General features: G+C 39.0%; 1 non-coding gene across 1 annotated transcript; it reads right to left on the bottom strand.

Annotated features, from left to right (window-relative positions):
- Positions 1–5,548: 5,548 nt before the first annotated feature.
- Positions 5,549–5,684, bottom strand: LOC111824933. The gene has a single exon (XR_002828021.1). It is a non-coding gene; the product is annotated as a small nucleolar RNA SNORA58 (small nucleolar RNA).
- Between the last annotated feature and the right edge of the window lie 3,024 nt (positions 5,685–8,708).

The following is an 8,708-nucleotide window of genomic DNA, read 5'->3' as shown; positions in this document are numbered from 1 at the left end:
CTTCTGCATATCCCTTTGCCCTTTTACCAACACACATGTACATACACACATGCACATAGAGACATACATTCACACAGACATACACATTCACACACAGATACATTTACAGACACACCTACACACACAGACCCACTCACACATAGACACTCCCTCATACAGACACACATAGACATGCAAACACAGTCATACACAAAACCCAACACATACAATGCTGTTGCTTCCCGTTGTGCCTTTGTACCCTCTATCCTTTTGCTTAGGACATACTTCCCTTCCGTCAACCCAACTGTGATGGTTTTATGTGTCACTTGGCTAGGCTATAGAATCTAGTTATTCGATTAAACTACTAATCAATTAAAGTGTTGTTGTGAAGGTATTTTGTAGGTGTGTGTGACATCTATAATCAATTGACTTTCACTAAAGTTGATTTTCCTTGACAATGAATGGGCCTCTTCCAATCAGTTGAAAGGCCTTCAGAGTAAAACTAAGGTTTCCTTGAAGAAGTAGGTTTCCTTGTGGACTTGAGTTTGTGTATTAAGTTGCCACCAAATGTTCCAATTTTATTCAAGGATTTTGGAGAATTAAAAATTAAATATACATAAATATTTAATTTATCCTATTAATTATATTTAATTGCCACGAATAATCATTAATAACTAATAGCTAGCATTTATTGAGTATTTACCATATGCCCAACTTCCAGTGGCACTAATTAATTTCATCTTTACACAATTCAATAGGTGACTATCCTTTTCTTCATTGTATAGATGAGAAAAACTGATGCATGTCTACCAAGGTCAGATTTATACTCAGACAATCTGACTCCAGAATCCTTGGTCTTATCTACTCTGTTATAATTTTGAACAATATACTGTACCTTGATTTCTTATTGTATTTTCTTTTTTTAATATCTTTGAGAGTAATTTCAACTATATTCCTTTCCAGAACAACTTTGGGTAAGGTAAATTACACTAGAAAATCCATTTGCTTTATTTCTTCAAAATTCTAAACTAAGCATTAGTTAAAATAACAGTGATGTATGGTCCTAATGCTTCTATTTTTGAAAATTGCTCTAAAACTTTTGCATAATCTTGTATTTAGAAACTTGCTCTTATTTTGCCCTGTTTCAATTTTTATAATTTATTGGAAAGTGCATGTTATATTGGCTTTTTGCTCTATACATTTTGTAGTAATATTTGGCTGAAAGCAATATAATTCTGGCCTGACCTTATTAACTCATATTTGGTGCCCCCAAGTGTGAGAGACTCCAATGGAAATGTCTAGGCCTACAGATTAACACAGTACCCAGCCCAAAGACCAAGAGTGAGATCCATACCCCGAGGTGACTTGGCACGTAAGACCCAGAAGAAGAAGCAACAAACATCCCAGATATTGATATTCCTCTAGGTTCCAAAGCCAGTCCACATGAGCTCAGTGCCCAGGAAGTGGGACTCACATATAGGTCACCTCTCTGTTTTTCTCCCCATTTAGGGTGAGACAGTGGCCTGAGGCGTTCCCTGCATCAGTCTCCCAGCCTGGCCTTATTCTAGTTGCCTTGACCTGTGCAATGGTCTTTGCAAGTTTGTCATCCTTGGTACTCCAACTTGGGTTATGGGGCATCATCCCAATTGTGTCCCCGGACTTCCGCTACAAAGGGGCCTGAGCATACATACTGGGTTTGACTCCTGGCTCTGAGACTAGATGGTGTGCAGTGCTGGGTGGGTTTCTCAATCTTGCTGAGTCTTAGTGTCCGCATTTGTAAAAACAGAGCTAATGTTCACTTGCTGGGATGTTAGGTTTAATTAGATTAGTGCTGTGTTACATCAGAGCTCCAACAAGCAGTAGAGAGAAGCACGGAGGGTGGGTGTCTCATGCAGCCTGGGGAGGGTATCAGAAAGGTCTTCCTGGAGGAAATGGTACCTAACCAGATTCTTAAAAATAACAAATAAAATTAGCCTGGTCAAAAATGTGTGTGGTCAGAAAGGGATGGTACAGCCTGAGATGAGGAAAGCCTGGATGCAAAATGACATTTACACAAGAGATCTGTGCCTAGGTCTGTGGGCTAGAGGGTAAGAAAAGTGTGAGGCAAAGAATGACGAGGGATTGGACTAGAGATGTACCCAGAACTCTGAAAGACAAGAGTAAGTAGAAAGATTGGGAACCCTCACAAATTAAATTTTTGTTCTGATAAAGGTGAATTTACTATTGATTTAGAATTTTTGAATATCAGTGTTAGAGGGACCTTAGAGATGACCTTATCTTGCAAATAGAAAAACTGAAACCCACAATGGTCCACGTGTGAGGATGACAGTGTTAATTAGTGGCAGACCATGAACACAGCCTTTTGCCTCCTCATAGACTGGTTTTGCCATGTTCATACCCCCTTCCCTTCCTCACTCAGGAAGGGTCTCTACCACTCGGGACATTCCCAATCTCTGCTGTTGTCTGTGTAGTTTGTTGACAGCTCTGACAGCCCATATCATGTATTCCTCATTTATTTTTGTTTCTCTTGTTTTCTGTTTCACCAAAGTAACACTTGGTCTTGGTTTTAAGAATGAAACAGTGCCACGATGTGTTACTAAAATAAAGCAGTGGAAGCCTCCCTAGGCCAGTCTTCTTTCAGCATAATTTGGCTGTTCTCCTAGTGATATGCCTTCCTCCCAGGAAAGGGATATGTGGGGGGAAGTTGGTGAGTGGAAGATAGCGTTAGGGTGCAGTCTCTGGGGCCAGACTTGTTGAGTTTGAATGCTGATCTGCCACTTTCTTAGTCATGTGACTTTGGGTGAGTTGCCAGTGACTCACACTCTCTGTGTTCTCTGTGTTGTGTAAGAGGCTGCAAGAGATACAAAGAGGGCTCTGGGACAACCCTGGCCCTCAAGGAGCTCTCAGACCACAGGGAGAGGGAACTAACAGACAAACTTGAAGCCTCTAACAAGTAGTGAGAAGACTTGTACCTCTACCGGGAGTCAGATGAACCAGGGTCCAAGTTCCAGCACTGTCAACTTCTCTGAGCCTCACTGTTCCTTCTGAAAGGTGATAATAAATACCTCTGTCACTGAATCATTATGAGGATTAAATGAGATTAATGGATAAAAGGAGGAGGAGGTAAGGAATCCATCACAGCACCGTGGAACAAGAACAGGACCTATCCTTAGACAGATTTTGAAAAATTCCTGGAGGATAGAAAGCAGATGGGATCAGATTGCTGAAACATAAGGGCATAGCCTATAACATAGCCTATAACATAGACAATAGAAAACTACTGTGGAAGTAATAGAAATTCCAGAAATATTTTAAGCTCAGACTCAACAAACAGACCAGGAGGGGCTTTGGGGCGACCATCAGGTTAATTAATAAAGCTTAGTATTTGGAACAGCTGAGCCCACCAGGCCCTTTCCCTCCCCACATCAACTGAGCAGACAGCATGGGTAATGTTTATACCCAGGACAAAACTTCCAGAAGGGGAGAAACCCAGAGAGTCAGAACACAGCCGGATGTAACCCCAGACAATTAGAAAGAAAGAAAAAAGAAAGGAAAGAAAGAAAGACAGAAAGAAAAGAGAGAAAGAAAAAGAGGAAGGCTGATTTTGCATTTGCCCCCAGAATAAACTCTGAGCACAGCTGTCTGAAGCAGGAGGAGTCCTGACTCAGGAATCTCAGATGGGCAGTTGGTCAGAGAGAGAGAGAAATGACTCCAGATGACTTACCCTACTGGAAGAGAGAGACCCCACCCTTCTCAGAAGGCAACTTGCAATTCCTGCCCTCTACCCTGTCCCCCCTGCCTCTGGCCCCCCAAGTCACCCTGGCCTGCTGGAATCAGCACTTACATACTCAGGCAAAAAGGAGTTTCAAATTCAAGTGCAAACAATAGTTTAGAATATCCAAACATTTAAGTAAAACAAACATCATTAAAAAAAAAAAAGAACCAAAGTCAACAAATAAAATAGCTAATGTCTTTGGGAGGGGAGAAATCACTTTAAATATTCAGATCTGAGGAGCTGGTACACCATTAATTAAGAATAAGTGGTATAAAAAAAGAATTTATTAGGATTCCATAATCACCAACTATTTTTTAAAATTTAACAGATGTGCCAAATAGCAGAATGGACACTGATGAAGAATGAATTCATGAATTAGAGAGTAAATTTAAAAAAATGAAAATAGAAAAAAGATAAAAAGGAGAGACCAGAGAGCATGGGAGAGAGAAAATAAAGAAACAATATGAGAAAACTTAGAAACAAAACCACAAGTTCTCAGATTGAAAAGGGTCACAGAGAGACATGCAAAATGAATGATCAAAAATTGACAACTGGATACATACCGGTGAAATTCATAGGACCTCAATAATAAAAGAAAATACGAAAAACTTCAGAAAAAAGCGTAACTGTTTACCTATAAAGAAACAGGACTCGGGGGGCATCACATTTCTTTGCTAATCCTGGAAACTCAAAGTCAATGGTATCAAACCTAGTTTCTAAGAAGAAATCAATTTGAAATTACAGTTCTATGCTGTGCAGATGTCTGTGGCCATTCATCTCTCAGCCCACGTCTGATCCCCCCCTGAGGCTGCAGTGGATATTTCTCTGCGAGCTCACTGACCTGCTCACTTTTGGCCCTTCCTTGTTTGTGGTCATCGTGGAGGAGTGCCACTTGAATCCCCTTCAAGACAACATGCTGCAGCCGAACCGGTTTGGCTCAGTGGATAGAGCGTCGGCCTGCGGACTCAAGGGTCCCAGGTTCTATTCCGGTCAAGGGCATTCATCTCTCAGCCCACGTCTGATCCCCCCCTGAGGCTGCAGTGGATATTTCTCTGCGAGCTCACTGACCTGCTCACTTTTGGCCCTTCCTTGTTTGTGGTCATCGTGGAGGTGTGCCACTTGAATCCCAAAAAAGACAACATGCTGCAGGGAACAGTCTGGATGGTAGGATGCCCTCCTTCAGGGTGCCAGGCATGCATTAAATCAGAGACCTCTTTGTGGTGCTGTGTCCCCAATAGGATGGATCGATGAGCCCAGGAAAGAAGGGGTGAAAGCAGGAGTGACTCCATTTACCTTCACTCTCAACGACCCCTTGGATATTTTGTGCTTCTTGTGCCTGGAACTATAGACACTGCAGGCTTAGAGTTTTTATCCCCAGTGGAGGTACACTCTTATCAGGGGATGGAGTAAGGATCTCACTAAAACAGTGGTTCTCAACCTCCCTAATGCCGCGACCCTTGAATACAGTTCCTCATGTTGTGGTGACCCCCAACCATAAAATTATTTTCGTTGCTACTTCATAACTGTAATTTTGCTACTGTTATGAATCGTAATGTAAATATCAGATATGCAGGATGTATTTAGGCGACCCCTGTGAAAGGGTCGTTCGACCCCCAAAGGGATCTCGACCCACAGGTTGAGAACCGCTGCACTAAACTATAGGTTATACTGTAGCCAGAACTGTCTGGACGCCCTGCACCCAGGGACCAGCAGGTAGGAAGGGAAATCTCTTGGCTGAGGTAATTGGCAACTGATCAGTGGAGGGAGAAGGGACTTTTTTTCTTTTTCTTTTTAAAATGTTGAAGTAATGCAACTTATCCAGCCACCGAATAGGCTGGCTAGAACTAGCACAAACTCCAAATTACTCTTGCATACACTGTCCCCCCTGCCTGGCCATGAGCACAGTCAAGCAAGGTCTACGGGTATGCCCAAGAAGGGACTTTTTTTAATTGATAAATTTAGTCATATTACATCTGTAGCCATTGCGGATATATTTTTACATTCCACTTATCATGATTTCTCTTCCTCCCTTTTTTCCTTATTAGTATTAATACATTTTTTAAATTTTTTCCCTCATCAAATTTATATGGTCTATTTCTATTCTTTTAGTGGCTACTCTTAAATTTTAACATGCATTCTTGCCTTAACAAAACCTTATAGTTTATCAGAATTGCTACCTTCTTTCTTAACACAAGGATTATGTGTTAAAATAACATAATCCTTGTGTTAAGGATTATGTGTTAATGATCTTGGCCTGATCATTCCTTTCTGATCTTACAAATTGTTCAGAGTTGTGGTTCCACCTTGTTTTTTTTTAACTCTTCCCATCACTAATGTTATTGTTGCTTCATACTATTGATGGGAGTTCTGATTTGTAGCCATGACCCCTTTGCTCACCATTCTTTCTTAAATCCTATTCCTGCTGGGTTCAATTTTCTACTTCCTGAAGCTATTCTCTTTAGGATTATGTTTAGTGAGGGACTCTGGGTGTCAAACTTTCTAATTCATTCTTATTTATTTCATCCTCATTTGTGAATGGAAGTTGAGAAAGAGAAAAAGGAAAAGATCTCCTGACATCTGGGACTGATCTAACTTCACAGTCAGGCTTCAATATTATGATAAACCGATCTGATGCTTACAGCTAAGCCATGTTGTTCTCTTGTTGGCCATAAACAGTCTCACACAAACTCCACTTAGACAGGTCACTGTATAACTCACAAAATACCGAACATGCCTCTCTCCTACTAAAGAGTGGTTGCAATTTCTTTACAAATTACTGCTTATCCTCACTCCCTAGAGATAAGTATTGAGATACCCAATCATAGAATTGCTCCCACTTTCTGATAACACCCCAACCACAATAGACCCTCCTCAAATTACCAACCAAAGCTTAACTCGTATAATAGATTATTTCTAGCACCATTTTGCTGAGACATACCATGCTTCTTTTTTGCTGTAACAAGTAATAAATACAACTTGTTCAACCTAAGGTGTGTTCCCTGAGGACTTTGGCTGAGGGGCATTGACAAAGTTTAACATGGTTCAAAATTTTGGATTGATAGTTATTTTCCTTTTGAACTTGGAAAATACTATCATATTGTCTGTAACTTCCTTTGTTGCTATTGGGAGATGTCAGGGTATTTTTGCTTGCTTCTATAGGTAACTTATCTTTTCTCTAGTTGTCTTAAGATTTTTTTTCTTTTCTTTTTGTATAATTTCCTTTTGATATGTCTACCTATAGATTTATTTTTATTTATTTTGCTTGAAACAGATTATATTTCCTGAATCTGAGACTTAATGTCTTTCATCAGTTCTAGAACTTTTAAAACCATTATTTCTTTGAATGTTGCCTTTTCGCATTCTTTTCCTTCTCAGGTATGATATTCTTCTTGGGGGATAAATCTTATTCTATTCTCCATTTCTTTTAGCTTCACTCATACTATTTTCACTTGTCAATTCCTCTGTGTTAGTTTCTGGGTTATTTATTTAGATTCATCATTCAGTTCACTAATTCTCTCTCTCTATAATTTGTTGATTAACCCATCCTTAAAATTTCTAGACTAAATGTTATTTTTCATTTCCAAAAGTTCCTTCTAATTCTTTTTAAATTTAGTATTTTATATGTCTTGTTTTCAATCTCTTCTTAAAAGTTTCATCATTTATTTCTTTAATTTAAACTTGTTTATTCTGTAAGTCTATAGCACACAATTATTTTATTTATATTAATAGTTTGTCTAATCCTATGCTTTTTTATTTCTTCTGATTCTTGCAAATGGTGACATATATTCTTGTAGGATCTCGTGTTTGGCAGCACTTTATATGTGTGTTCTTTCAGAGAGGTTTATACTTTGCTTTTGCAATCTAGGGTCAATTTCCCCCCTGCTGAGCACCCTTTTGCTATTTTGTTAAAATGCAGGGTTGATAGCCATGTTTCCTCTCACTTTTGGTTTGTCCAAAAAACATTTTTATTTCATATTAATTTTGGAGAATAATTCTCAAGATTTAGAATTCTGGGTTGGCCATTAGTTATTTGCTTTTTTTTCTGGAAATATTAAAAATCATCCCACTGTTCTAACTTTTATCATTTTGTTATATTATCAAATGGCCATCTTCATCTCCTATGAAGGTAATGTGTCTTTCTTTTCAGTCCATTCTTAAGGTATTCTCTCTCTTTTCCCTTCCCCCCCACAAAACTCCCACCCTCTGTTTTTAGCAGTCTTACTATGATATGTCTAGGTGTACATTTCTTTGACTTTTTCCTGTTAAGGGTTATAGAGTGTTTAGAATCTGTGGATTTGTCTTTCATCACTTTGGGAAAATGTTGGTGATTCTTCTTTCTACATTGCTCTATCTCATCATCTCTCCTTTCCCTTCCAAGTGAATATATGTAGGGGATTCTCACCATTTCTCATATTTCTCTAATGGTCTTTTCTGTGCTGTTCTATCTTTCCCCCCTTTTATGTGCTTGTGGATTTTCTATTGGCCTGTATTTCAAAGTATTTCACTTTCTTAAGCCTGGTTTCTTCTTTCCAAGCTATAGTTTTACTGTCTACTGTTTTATTTTCTAATTTAGTAATGCTCTTTTGCTGTGTTTAATCTTTGGTAAGTCCATCTAATGTGTTCTTCATTTTGAGATATTGTATTTTTTATTTTTAGAATTAATTTCTATTTAATTCTTATTAATAGATTACAATATTCTGATTGGCATTATCGTTCTCTAGAAAGAATTTACCTTCTCTTTTGGTAGGAGATAAAGTGTGGCTGATCACCTTAATAAAATTGGGCATTGACCTCACACCTATCAGAATGGCTGTTATCAAAAAGATAAGAGAAAGCAAGTGTTAGTGAGGAAGTGGAGAAAAGGGAACTTTTGCACTGTGGGTGGGAATGTAAATTGGTGAAGCTCCCCCCCGCCCGGCAAATTAAAACTAAAACTACCATATGATCCAGCAGT

The sequence above is a fragment of the Myotis lucifugus genome, unplaced genomic scaffold, assembly GCF_000147115.1.
Source record: "Myotis lucifugus unplaced genomic scaffold, Myoluc2.0 scaffold_8, whole genome shotgun sequence".
In the NCBI taxonomy this organism is placed as follows: Eukaryota; Metazoa; Chordata; class Mammalia; order Chiroptera; family Vespertilionidae; genus Myotis; species Myotis lucifugus.
The sequence above is the reverse complement of the archived record's forward strand: the minus strand, read 5'-3'. Positions and strand labels throughout refer to the sequence as shown.